Here is a 13745-nt window from a genome sequence, read left to right as displayed (position 1 = left end):
ACAGTGAGGAGAGGCAGGTGCCTAACTTATGTGCATTGCACCCTCTTCTAGAGAGGGATGCCATCAGAGATGACACATTGGATTTGGGCTCCTGATTTAGGCACCTGCTGCATGCCTAAGGTTTAGAGTGTTGAATATTCCTTTCAGCCTTAGTGTAACAAAAGTCTTGCCCCAAAACAGGGGAAGTCACTGTGGAAAGTCTCAATATTGTGGTTCCACTCAACAAATGAAACTTGCTTTTCAGGCTGTAAGCAAAGCTACCTGTGGGGAAAGGGGGGAAAAAAAAAAAAAAAAAAGACATTTTTCAAGCTTCTACATAGTGGCTTTTCAGACAGATGGCTGTCCAGAAGGTGAGAAGAGTGCTGCTCATTTTTGTATTTCATGCCTTGCTTGGAAGCTAAAACGGAATTGATACTGGACAGGATCCAGTATGGCTAAATTTCTGATCAGATTTAACACGAACAGATCCAACAGGGTTGTAAGATATCTACAGTCCTCGAGGTGCAACACTGATCTCAGTAAATTGAGTGGCAAAACTACCATTGACTTTAGCTGGATCCAGTTTTCTTTCAGATAATTTTGTCAAGAAAGAACTTGAAATCAAAAAATCTGTCAAGATCTGATCTGACGTGCCCTTAGAGAACAAACAGAACTTAGATTACAGAAATTTGGAGTAATGACGCGATTACAAGGAGAGTCCAACACTCCCCCCCAACCTGACAATCAACCCAAATCCCTGAATCCTATACAAAAATGAACTTTTGCTGTACGTTTTGAGCAGGGGGTGTTGCTGCCTACTTAATAGCATTGTGGTACCCTCAACTGAATTAACTCTGGTATGGAAGACCTTAACAAAGACTGATTTATCTTATGGAGAAGCAGCCTGCATTGTAGTCATACCCATCACCTTCAATCACATATCTACAAGTGATTAGGAAGAACTGGACTATTAACAGTATGGGCACAGTCTGTAGCTCTGCAACAAAAGGACAGAATGGGAAACAGCAGTGAAGCTGACGGATTTGGGGGATTTCAGGATGAATTACAAGATACTTGGTGGAGTGCACTGCACAATTTCCGACAGCCAAAACTCACGCTGAAACAAAATCTCCTTTTAGGTTACAACTCAGAACTTACATATTTGCAGCTAACACTGAAGCTACCAACTAGCTCTGCAAGACAAACACAAGGAGGTTAGAACTGTTTTGTTCAGCAGCAGATTTGGGGATCTGCTCTCTTTACACAGCACTTGTGTGGATAATGTTGGGGTTTTTTTGTTTATGGCACAGTAAAATGATTTCCTGAGCTAGGTTAATGCAAAGTCCTCAAACCGTCCCTTTGCATCGTATGAATACGTTGAGCAAAAATTAATTAGACTGTATGAGAATCAAGGGAGCCTGACAGTGAAAGAAAGAGTAAATAGGCTGGACAAGGTTAAGTCTGCATTTGCAAAGATCTTCATTGCAGATACAAGGAGAGTGAGTTGGAGTCTGGAAGGGAGAGATGGGCAGGTTCAATGGAAATTCATTGAGAATTAATGGAAAAATCCCATTGGCTTTTTTTTTTTTTAATCTTTTTTTTTTTTTTTTTCTTTCTCCTTCTGAGTCATTAAGAATTGCCCTGGAGAAACAGAGACAGTTTGTTCAGGATACAGGCAGGATTTTCCAAAGGGCAGGCGGGATTTGGGTGCAGTAGTGTAGAAGGGAGGAATGGCAAGGAGCCACCAGCCTTTTGGAGGTGAGGAGGGAATATAAGGCCAGTGTGGGTGATGTCAAGTAGTTGTGAAAAGATGACAACAAAAAAAAGGGGGTCATGGAAAGCTTAGGTTGCGTGTGCATATGAAGAGACCAAGACATATCCCATGCCTCACTCAAGAGGAGACTTAATTCTGTTTGCTCTTACACTGACCCAAGAGAAATCCTTGTCTGAATGATACAAATATCTGTCCTCCTCTGTTTATAGTACTTTCAGTCAAAAATAGCTGGGACAGGAGGGAGTCATTTAAGGAAAGCAGTTTGCTTATGAAAATGTTTTTTTCCTGTTTGTATATAAATTGTATACACACCCACAGACTCACATGTGCATAGCCACATCTCACAGACGAGTTTTTTTCCTAAAGAGGCTCAGTAGAGCAACCACTCCTGATACTTTCTCACAGCTTTGCTTACTAGCAGTGCTCAGAACAAAGAGCCCAGTTCAAAGTCCATTGGAGTCTGTGGAAAGATGCCCATTGACTTCACTGAGATTTGGGTCAGGTCCCAAGTCTTTCCCTATTTAGAAGCTGGAAAATAGGCTGCAGTTTCTCAGCTGTATATGCTGGGCTAACTGGGCCTGAAACTAAGTGCACAGAAAAGCCCCACATACCCAAGGCTGTACCTTGCAAATGAGTCTTTTGTTTCTGCCTGCTCACGGATCATTGAGTTCTTCAAAGTCAGTCAAACAAATAATGCTTCTAGTCAGTGGATTTTCTGTCCTTACAAGGTTTGGCAGCTCTCAGACATGTTATCTGAAAGATGTAACCATCCCTGTGGTCATGCCAAAAGATAGAAATTTGGTCTTCTGCAATAATGAAAAGTAGTCTTTTAAAAAAAAAAAAATTGGAGGAAGAAGAAATATATTCTAAAGAAAACTTTTTCAGATTCTCCTCTGCAAAATAGAAATTCTTCAGTCCTCCAGTAGCCTTGAATAAAAAGAAGCGTCTGTGGTTTAGTCTTGGCATTAGCACTTAAATTTCTTCCTAAAGCCCAGTTTTATCAAAGCAGTTTTGCAAAAGGTGTACATGAATGACCAGTGGAAGCTTTTGCATGGTGAGGGATGCATTGATCGTACTGTTTCCGATCTCCGTCTTGAGAATTAATTCATTAACTACCTTCATACCTTCTTTTTTCCAGGCTTAATTTCATTTTTTACTGTAATAGCAATCTAGCACACTAGATTTTTGTTTTGTTTTTTAATCGAGACATTAAAATTACTACTTCAAGCTTAGAATAAGCATGAATAATAGGCTAGATACTGTCTTTCATCTATGAAGAGATCTGCACTATTTTGAGGCTTTTTAGCATCAGTGAGAGTTTTTCCATTGATTTCAATGTGAATTTCAGTGATTTTTGGGCTCAGGAGAAGGTTTGATGAAGGACAAAGGTAGCTTTAAGTGGATGTCAGCACTGTTACTCTGCACCAGAGGAATCCATTCCAAGTCTATTGGTTTATGCAGCGATATATTGCTAAAGTGACATAATTATGTGGGTGGCATAAGTTTTATGATATCCTTAATTATTCATTTATTTAAGTTTTTGGGGGTTGCTCTTAATGTGACAGATGTATACACTTGTCAAGGCACCAGCTGAATTGTCTTTTTTTTTAAATAAGGTTATTTACTTTGGGGAAAAAACCCAGATGTAGATAGTCATCTATTTTTTTTTCAGTTTAAATTTCATTTGGACTCATTAGAGAGTTTGTTTAATTTTCTTATCATCTTCATTATATTTTGATGACAACTTAATTATTTTAGAAAAATTAATAGTTTCTCCACTTCCCTGTGTTAAACACGAGAAGAGTATTATGCACTAATTATAAGGAGTGAACTACAACTGACGTCAACAGAATTTGTGTGACTGCACATATTATAAATGAAATCAGAATATTATACAACAGCTGGAAGACAGTCTAAGAAATAACTTTTTGAATGCCATGTTAAGGAACATGCTGACTAACACATTCATTTAATTCAAGAATCTCTACACAAATAGTGTTCTTGTCTACTGACTTTTGCGTAGCCTGGAAAATGTAAATGAACTGATTTCTATGCTCGTTCTGCCAAATGTCGTGATTCACATTTAAATACATCAGTTGTACTCTAATTAGAAATTGGTTTAAATTGCAATGAAGCCTGACATAGGCAGAGTCTGCAGAGCTCAGGAGAGTAGTCACATCTATAGTCACTACAGGTGTACAACTGGCGAAAGGCTGGAAAGGAAACTCATCCCCAACTCAAGGATTTTGAAAAACAGGTGAAGTCTGACATCCTCCTACTTGTTGCGCAGAAGAGCTCATTTTAATAATTTGTGATTGAAAAAAGAACACTCTAGCTTTAGACCTTTGGCTGCACTTATCCCACTCCTTTCTGGCTGAAATGGATATGCTTTTTTTTTTTTTTTTTTTTGCGACACTACATGACCATGGCCCAGCTGCATGTTAGGGGAGTTCCTGCAGACAGGAATGGCAGGCTCAGAAGCAATTGTGGCACAGAAGACCATGGAGAAAACAGTGAACTCATTTCTAGGATAAAGAATTACTTAAAGAGGGCAAGAGCGAAACAAAATTTCTCCAATCATCTGTCTGATCTCATAATGCACATACTAGTATTGTTCATTACAGACTCCAGTGCTAGTACACAAATTAATTTGTGCAGACATTTGAAAGTAGACCTCTCCAAAAGCCCCAATCCGTAAGCTAAAAAAAAAGATCACCAATAACATCTGTGATCAAACTGTAGACCGTAACTATCTAGAAATATAACTAGTCTTCTTTACTGTAAAGTCATTAGTGTACTGACATTCATGGTTCTGTGGGATCATATGTTGGCAAGAGAGTGGCAGAAACCAAGTGAATGTCAACTGAGGATCAGCTCCTGCTTGACTCACTCAAGAAAATGGAGCATAAATTGTCCATTCATCAAACACCATTTGCCATTTGCACAAATCATTGGTGTGATTGACTGGATTATATTGGCAGCTTATTGTAGCAGGTTCCTATTAGTATTCATAATATTTAAGGTAACATCAGGGACCTTTGTTTTCCCAGGCTTTTTAGGGGCAGATTTTCTTTTTTCTTTTTTCTTTTTTTTTTTTTTTTGCTGCTGTTCATTCTTCATTTGTGCCTGAAGAGAATTTACTTTGGTAGATTTTGAAGTTGCTTATGAATTTGATAGGGCAATTCACTCTGTAAAAAAAAGATACTTTGCTCCAAAACAACTTGAGTTTTACATTTGGCATATATTTTTTTTCTTTTATGAAGCTGTCAGTGAAGACTACACTCTTACTCTGCAAAACTGTTAAATATTGGATGCCAGAAGTCGCTGGTGTATTCATGCTGCTGATACCATGATTCTTGGCTGCAGGTATGCAGACTGATTTTGTGAAACTGAAAATTTAGAGCCATATACTTGGTATGGCACTTCCATGTCATAGATCAGAGGGAGGGGAAAAAGAAATCGTCTCACTGATGAGAGCTTGCCCTCAGGGGCTGAGTTGTCTCACTATAGCCCTTGCATGAGCAACTCTTAGCAATCAGGAAATATGAATGGAAAAAATGTAATCTTTCTTGGAGAGAAGCAATCCTCTTGAATATATGGCTTGAGAGAGTAGAGTGTCAAAGCAATGGGTTTTTTTCTGAATTTATAGGTTATTCCTGTTCCCCACATTTAGCTGTCAATAACACACAGCAAACACTGGCACAATAGTCTTTTAATATTTCCTCTGATCCCTTGATAAGCTTCATGCTCCCAAAGGAAGGGGAGGGAAAATGCTATTTATCTCTGCTTTCCTCTGCAAAAATATAGAAGTTTTCTGGTAAGGAAAGAGATAACATCACTTGGCATAAGGACTTCTAAGTCACGTTGGACAAAGGACAGTGATAACAATATCAATAAGTAATTGTGGAGGAAATTCCTTAACATTTGATGGTATTTTCTCAGTCTTGTAGTAACAAAGTATTGATTGCAGATTGATTAAATGGGATGCAAAGTTCACCATGGCTCCAGAATAGTAACATAACATATAAGTTTAAGTGTTGATATAAATACCTTTTATCTATATCTTTTGATGTAAAATATCATATATAGCTCTATCTTATCAACCTATATCTTTTAATACATACACACTCCTGGCAGGCAGGACCAGACCACACACACACGTCACCCCTGTGGTTACAGAGCTGCTTCGGTGCAACCTGTAGCTCGAATAACTTTGCCTTCCTTTTGCCCTGATACCAAAGACAAGGTTTGGAAGCAGAGGCAGTAGTCTTCAATGAGACAAGTTAATACAGGTGGGAAAGGAAACAAGTTTGGGGAAAAGGTTTCTTGTTAGCAAAAAAGGCAAGAGTTCCAAGATGGGTAAACTGTATCAAAACAAGTGAAACATAAGTGTGCTTAATTTAATCTTACCACAATTGCCCTTTTTTTTTTTTTTCCCCCCCATCTTGGTAGCATTGTTGAAGCCATCTTGAACCCCAAAGTTTGTCACTTTTTCCAGGTATATAATTTGAGGAAATAAAAGTATGTAGTATTACCTAATCACCTGCTTTCTGCACACTGGACCAGATTCCGCTGGGGCGGTTTGCAGACTCCTCCTGAGCAGCCCGTAGCTTTGTGGCGAGGGCAGTTTCCTAAACGATGGGTGCAGAGCTGTTAAGCTGAAGACGTACTTGAATTTCTCTCACTTAGGGCTGTGTGCTCCATAGTACAAAGGTGTAAAAGTAGGGAAAGTACTTATGTTTTGAGAGGAAAAAAAGTTTTACTCAGACTAAAAAAAGGAAGAGAGAACTCTACATACCTCTTCAAAGAATGGTTACAGACTCTAGAACTTGGGTATATAGCCGTGCCTCTGCAGAGCCCTGTGAAAAGTACTGCAAGGCGGGCTGTGTTTCACACGTAGCCTCAGAGTTTACTTACTCTTGGTTTGCTCAAGGGCTCTGTATGCTGAGTGTGCCCAGAGCTGGGTATCCATCTTCTGGTGCAGTATGAGGACGAGTGCAGCGGTCCGTGTTCAGGCACCAGGCTTTAGTGGTTCAACATTAAAGCATCTGACTATAAAGTTCCTGAATCTTTAGATGTTTCCCTAAAGCTTCAGTTTCTGAATATTTACTTATCCCAGAAGGTGTGAAGAAATAAGGTTAGTTGGGGGGAAATGGGTCATTTGAGGCTGAGATAAAAATTAAATTCCATTTTAAGGTTGCAATAATTTGCTCTGTGGTGAAAATGAACTTTATTACAGAACATTCAGGAATTCCCAGGGTCTGGTGGCCTCCACTTTTTGTTCACTACTGAAATCTGCCCAGTGTGGTAAGCATATCACTTTAATTCAGTTTCTATTATATTTGATTCTTAAACGTTGTCCTGTACAATGTTTCACGTGTGAATAGCAGCTTACAAGTTTTTGTTGAGAGAAGGATTACCATCCTGCTAGCACTGGCAGCCAGTCACTATTTATTCTTCCAGTGACATACAATCTTTAAAAATTCCCATAGCTACCTGATATTTATAGGCACATTTATAACCCAAAGCATAATTTTACTTGTGGGAAGGCACACGAATGCTCTATATTGCAGAACATCTGGTTTGGGGGTTTTTTTTGCCCTCCAATATTTCTCTAAATTTATTAATCTTAGATGAGATTCACTTCACCTAAGAGGACAGTATTTGAGTGAAACTACTGGTCACCTTCTACCAGCAATTTATAGAAAGAGGCACTTGGGAAGAAGCGATTCATCCCAACTGTCTGGGATGTCTGTTCTCTTCTGGAAGTGCCTTTGTCCCATCACTGAGGTGGAGGGTGCTTGGATGTCATGCCTGCATTTTAAATGGCGAATACCAAGTCATTCTAGGTTGTATCTGACTGATATCAAAATCACATATAACTTCTGATGACAAAGATTTAACCCCCTTTAGGGGAGAGATAGGGAGAGATTCAGAAAATCTCAGATCTCAGAACTCAATTTTTGTAACAATAATATTTTAATATAAGGAAAAAAAACCCAGTCACTTCTATTACTAACTTTAGCTTGTTTAGTTGCTTTTTTGTGCCTGTGTAACCAATTCATCACAACAAATGCTCCACACTGGCTCCAGAGCTGGCATGTCTGAAAATATTTACTTCCCTGTTTCTTTTGTTATTGTTTAGTCTCACCTATTATTCTCAAAATCATATTACACAGGAGATGGGCTAGTCTTCCCACCAAAATAGAAGATTGATATGAGAATGTGTTTAAAGTGTATCTAGCCAGCAATATAGGAAGCAGGTACTTGTTACACTGATTTATTATTTTTGTCCTGAATATTTGTTCTTTGCTTGGATGTGAGAACTACCCTGAACTTCATCATATACTTATTATGGTCCAGTTCCTCCAGAGAACTGCACGAGGACATCCTATATCAACTCATGACATCCCACCAGCATGGTGTGCTTTGTTGACTGGGATCTCACCAATTTCCCTAGCTGAGTAACTGGTTCCAAATGTCTTCACGATTCCTTTGTCCTGTGCACTAAAGTCTATGCATAAAAATATTGTGCAAATAATCTACTACATACACATTCCTTCTTTTGTCTGGATTTGATTTAGATGCTATTTTAAAAAAAATTTTTTAAGAAATAAGCTTTTTGCTTTCAGAAAGCCTAGGATGTTAATTTGTATAACAAAATCCTTTTGCAGATGTTTTGCTAAAAAGGCAGCTTCCTATGGTGGATATTAGAAATGGCCTGAAGCTACATGACTTGATATTGCAAAGCAACATGAACACAAATTTGTTTCTGATCTTCTGTGAACCTTCAGTTGTGGAGCATGTAACAAAGTTTTGGATGAGATATTCTAGTACTGGTTAAGCTCATTTAAAATATAAGAAATATAAGACCTTATTTTAATTCCCTCATACACATCTAGAACACCTGTTCTAAAGTAAAAAAAAAAAAAAAAAAAAAAAAAAAGAGTGTTTTTTTTCCTGGAATTATAACTTAGATCTGCCCTTAAAAGTAATTTCTCTGAAGCAAGCTATCTCCTTTCTCCTTCTAATCTATAATATCTGAATTAATACACGAACAGACAGAATTAACAGGTTGCAGCTGAGGGAAAGAGATTGACTTGTTCATCTCTGAGGACCATACCTGACCCAGATTGTACCCATTAAGGCCACAATCGTCAGAGAACCACACAGGCTGGTAAGGAAATTATAAACAGATTACAATAGAAGTATGGTATATACAGTCATGATAGTTCAATGATGCTGCTGAAAATTCTTTTGCTGGCTGAACTGCAGTTTCTTTCCAATTCCTTCTCCCTCACTTCACTTTAAAGAAGCCTAATGGAAAAGACAATAGAAATAACAGAATTCACTCAACTAAAAAGCAGTATATTCACGGGGCGGCGAGGGGGGGGATCAAAAAAGCTATTAGGAAGAAATAAAAACATTTCAAAGATGCCCTTTATGATGACCTCAATCATAAAACAAACATGGTAATATCAAGAATGGGAAAATGAATTTTCACTCAAATAAATAAATAAACGGACAAACACATATCATGTCTTTCCAGATTGGAAAAAGGCAGCATGAAAAAAATAATCCTTTCATATTCAAGCCATATAGCACAAAGTGAAAAAAAGGATGCATCCTGAACAATTTATGGTCTAAAAGCACTGGGAGTTTCCACATCTTTCAAGACTGATCACATTCAGAAGGGACTTAGCACTGGAGCAGGGTATATATATTTATAGATATTCCATAGACTTTTCCAGTACTAAGTGAAACACTGGACTACTTTATTAGCAAAGGAAGAACTGATGCACTTAAGGCTGGCAGCAGTAATGTAGAGACAGAAAGTCCCAGAAGAAAGTAGTAACCAGCTCTCTAGCTTTCTAGTCAGCATGCTCAAGTGATTCAACTCCAGCTGTAGGCACAGGTCTTATACAGGCATAACGCTTGAGCGCCTTCAGAAGAGGCTGTGGACTTATTCCAACATAATTAAAAGCAGGCTTGTGCTAATCTACTTTGTGAGAAATGCAATACAATTATTTCATCATATAGCAGCGTGCTGGTATAGACTTTCTTAGGCTGGACATGCTGCGCTGACCTGGCTGGACATAAGCTTCTTCCACACTGGAAATCATTTTAGGAGGGCATACTCCAGCAGGCATTTAATATGGCTGGCCCATACTGACCAAAGCCAGGTCTTGGCTCATCTGCATTACATGCACGAACATACTGTCAGTCTGCAGGGCCAGCTCAGGGCCTCTCAGCAGGGTAGGCACCATTTCATTTTCATTTTCCTGCTCCAAGACTGAGGACCCAGAACTCTGACCTGTCCATTCCTGCACACACACACACCAAAAAAAAAAAAAAAGGAAGGAAGCATGATAAAATCCAAGCCAGAGATCAGGGGCGAGCTAAAGAACAGCCACAAAGAACTCCCTGCCAGCAAGAGAAGGTGGGAGCATTGGCTCTGCTTCTGGTGGAAGGAGAAGGGCTTACCAGCACCCCTTCCTCCTGCCATGTACCCAGTGGTTTCCTGTCAGAGCAATGACTGTAGCTTCTGAGGGCTCAAAGGCAACAGCAAGAAGTTGTGGGCCCACACTGGTTTTAGAGAACTGCTTGCCTCACCTGCGCCTAGAAATTACCCGGCCTGGCAGGTTATCTGCAAGGCCAATTCTGCAATGAACTGGTCTGCATTCCCTGACTGATCCCGTCCACCAGCTGAGTGTCACTGCGGGGCTCAGACCCTCACGTGCTCAGCATCTATCGTTTCACCAGAGAAAACAACTCTTCCGGGCTGCACTCAGGGAGAGAGGAGGGAGGATGAGTTCTTCGTTTCCAGAAATAGTTCTTCAGAAGGATAATCTAACCCTAATGTCTTTCAAAAATTAGTACTGCATATGGCAAATAGAAAAAACTAAGAACTTTCAATAGGCATTCCAAAGTGCCACTTAGCACTATAATTCAACTAGCAATTCAATTTTCCAAGGTCTAAATTCAGGATATGATGTGTAAAAAAGACCCAATTCAAAAGACATATGAATGAAATGGAAATGCAAGCATGTATGATTCATTCCATCAGCATCATCAGCTTTATAAATGCAGGTTCAAAATACCCAAGGTCAATATTTCTCAGTTATAAAAGTGAAAAGATTCTGCATTCTTGAAAATCAGCAATAACTTTGGAGCTGTAATGAGGGATCTTGTGAGAGGTAACAGCTTCTTTCAAAAATGAGTCTTCCCCAAGGCATGAAAGGTAACAATAACAGTGCGGAGATCTGAGTGTCAAAATAGTCAACAGTTTGGGTTTTGTCTGAATCTGGATTCTCCCATGCAGTCAAACAAGAGGTAGGGGAAAAAAAGCTTTTCTACTCCCATTTCTTCATCCCATTTATGTTCTCTAAGTTTCCCTGAACCTTGTTGCACCGCAGGTTACTTTCATTGGCCCTTTTCCACATTTTCCTGTCAGGCAATGATACGCCCCATAGCTTCATTCTTAGCACATACTGGAATTATTGAATTTAAGGATAAATCTATGAATTTGTTATAAATTAATCTCTGCTCAATATTTACTATTTTTTGAAAGCACTTGCTTTTAAAATTATGGAGACATCCAGATGTGAATTTGCAGATTATATTTGAAACCAAGGTTAGTTTGGTCTTGAGTTTCTAAATTTGCAGTGACCAAATTTCATTTGATTTAATGAATGATACAACTGATTTCCCAATTCATAATAGAGTTTCCATCTGATTATTTCCCAGATCTACATGACAGCAAATTTCCTAGTGCTAATTGCCCTCTAATACAATACCAAAATCAAAAAATATTTGGTGCTCCATATCGTTTTTATGACTGCTTATTAACCTGTCTTTTTTTACAGTGTTCTGTTTTGCTTGCCTGTTAGCTGATTGTCTTATGTAAGAGCTGTATCATTAGCAAAATCTAAGTAATGTTGTGCTGTCAGATCACTCTGTTCTTACTTTATCTGCCCAACTCCATCGTAAAAAGTTATAAATTCAGTGCCAAACACCATGTTGAGAGAACCTCTCTGACATCAATGCTGTTGTCGGTCATTGCAGTTCCTCTGTGCAAGCTATACCCTGATATAAAACCATCATATCATATTTATTTTCTTTTCACTAATATAGTATTCCAAGAAGGAGGCTATCAAATACTTTCTTAAGTGCATATTTTAAGTATTTGTTGTTGTTTGATGCATCTTTGATATAGTCTTCTATGGCTGAAAACGTGGTTGAAGACAGGTTAAGATCTACCTTGCTAAGCTTTGTCTTTATTCTCTTTAAGATGCTTTTTTAGCATATTTGGCTTATTAATTCCATTGTTGAACTTTTCTTAGGTTGAGCTTCATAATTTATTTAGCCCTTGTGACTTAAGAGTATTATAGATGGATGTAGTAGGCCCTGTGATTTACTACCATCCTTTCAACATTTGTATTAATTTCCTTACTATTCATGTAAATTCTCTTGAATTTTTCTGTACTGCTTTTATTGATGTGATTTTTATTGATTTTGCTTCACATGGAAGAGTTGTGGGCTTGTTGGAGTTTTTGAAAATGTTTTTTGAAAAAGTTTATTTTGGCTGATTTCCTTTTGTTGACAGAGCTCTGTATTTTGTCATTTACCCATGCTGAAGGATTGCTTCTCTGGAAACTGTATTTTTTCCAGAATTTATGATACTGTCATATAAAAAGGGCTTCAAGATCTTAGTGTTGATGTCCCGCAATGAGTCAAGCCTTGTTACATGTGAAATCTTTACTTCAGTTTGAAAATGATGCTGCAAACAGCACTACTCTTAGTCCATTGTGGTCAACTTTCTCTGTTATTTCTTCAGAGGTTTGTTTTCTTATGTTTCATCTACTTTCTTATCACTTACAGTTTGTAATCTTTGGTTCTGGGGATTAGGATCGTGGTATATCCAGATATTCATGTAAGTTTTTTCCAATACATATATGGTACCTGATAGCTCTGTTGGGAGAATTCCAAATTACTTCATGGATTTCTTCATGAGGAAATATAATTCATGAGCTCCCGTGCCAGAAACAATTCAGTCATCTATGCATCATTCTAGTTTGGAAACTCATGCTATATTTGTACATTTATTCTGAGTTGTTTTCCCAGCCACTGGGTCTGAAGTTTCTTATTAACCTTTTTGCTGTAGACTTATCTAAATAAGGTGGGGTTGAAGTTTATGTGAAAACAGGAAAAGTTCTTGCCTAGATTTTTTTGTTTAGTTCAGTTTCTTTTCTTTCTTTTTATTTATTTGTTTGTTAATTTGTTTTCTAACCTAAAGAAATCTCCCCACAGTTAGATTTAGATTTAGATACTATTACAGGAATGGAATGAGACACAGTCAGTCAGTAAATATTTCTTTAAATTCATTATTCTCTCACAGTGTACTTGACAGTGCATGTTTATTTATCTATAGCATTTTTTAAAATATAACAGGAAAGAACATAGTTTTTGTAATCAGGAGGTCCTCATATCACAATACTATGAGCTAGTAAGAGGTGGCATGTCTGGTTAGGCATACCAGGTATCTGAGGTTTGTTTGCAATAGAGCCTTGCTGCATATTCTCACTCTATGGAGTTGTGCTTATGCCTGCAATATCAATTTTAATCTCTACTTGGTAGGAGTAACCAGTGCTGCCAATTCTATAACTAAAATGTAATCTTTGATTTGAATTTAGATGTAGATCTTACTTTTCTTCTAGCTAGTGACCTCTTAGGGACCTAGCTAATTGTTATAAGCAGAGGTAGACAGCAGAGGTGCCATTACCATAACCATGTTCATTTCAAATATTTTATAACTTTTTTTTTTAGCACTGTATTGTTGATATGAACTATAGTAGCACATGTTTTTGTTTCTTATCTCTAGTGACCAATTTGTATTTCATCTACTGCTGTACATGAAAAGAAAATACTGCCATGTATTGAACAGAGTGTTAAACCAGAGCAAGTGAGATTGGAATGAGGCCTTTTAAAAACA

General features: G+C 38.1%; 1 long non-coding RNA gene across 1 annotated transcript; it reads left to right on the top strand.

The window, feature by feature from the left end:
* The first annotated feature begins 278 nt into the window (after positions 1-278).
* On the top strand, positions 279-7060 carry LOC142600801 (uncharacterized). The gene is made up of 3 exons (XR_012834362.1): positions 279-350; positions 5017-5119; positions 6993-7060. It is a non-coding gene; the product is annotated as an uncharacterized LOC142600801 (long non-coding RNA).
* The last annotated feature ends 6685 nt before the right edge of the window (positions 7061-13745 follow it).

Source organism: Balearica regulorum, chromosome 2 (assembly GCF_011004875.1).
Source record: "Balearica regulorum gibbericeps isolate bBalReg1 chromosome 2, bBalReg1.pri, whole genome shotgun sequence".
NCBI classification, from domain to species: Eukaryota; Metazoa; Chordata; class Aves; order Gruiformes; family Gruidae; genus Balearica; species Balearica regulorum.
This window is presented reverse-complemented; position numbering and strand designations above follow the sequence as displayed.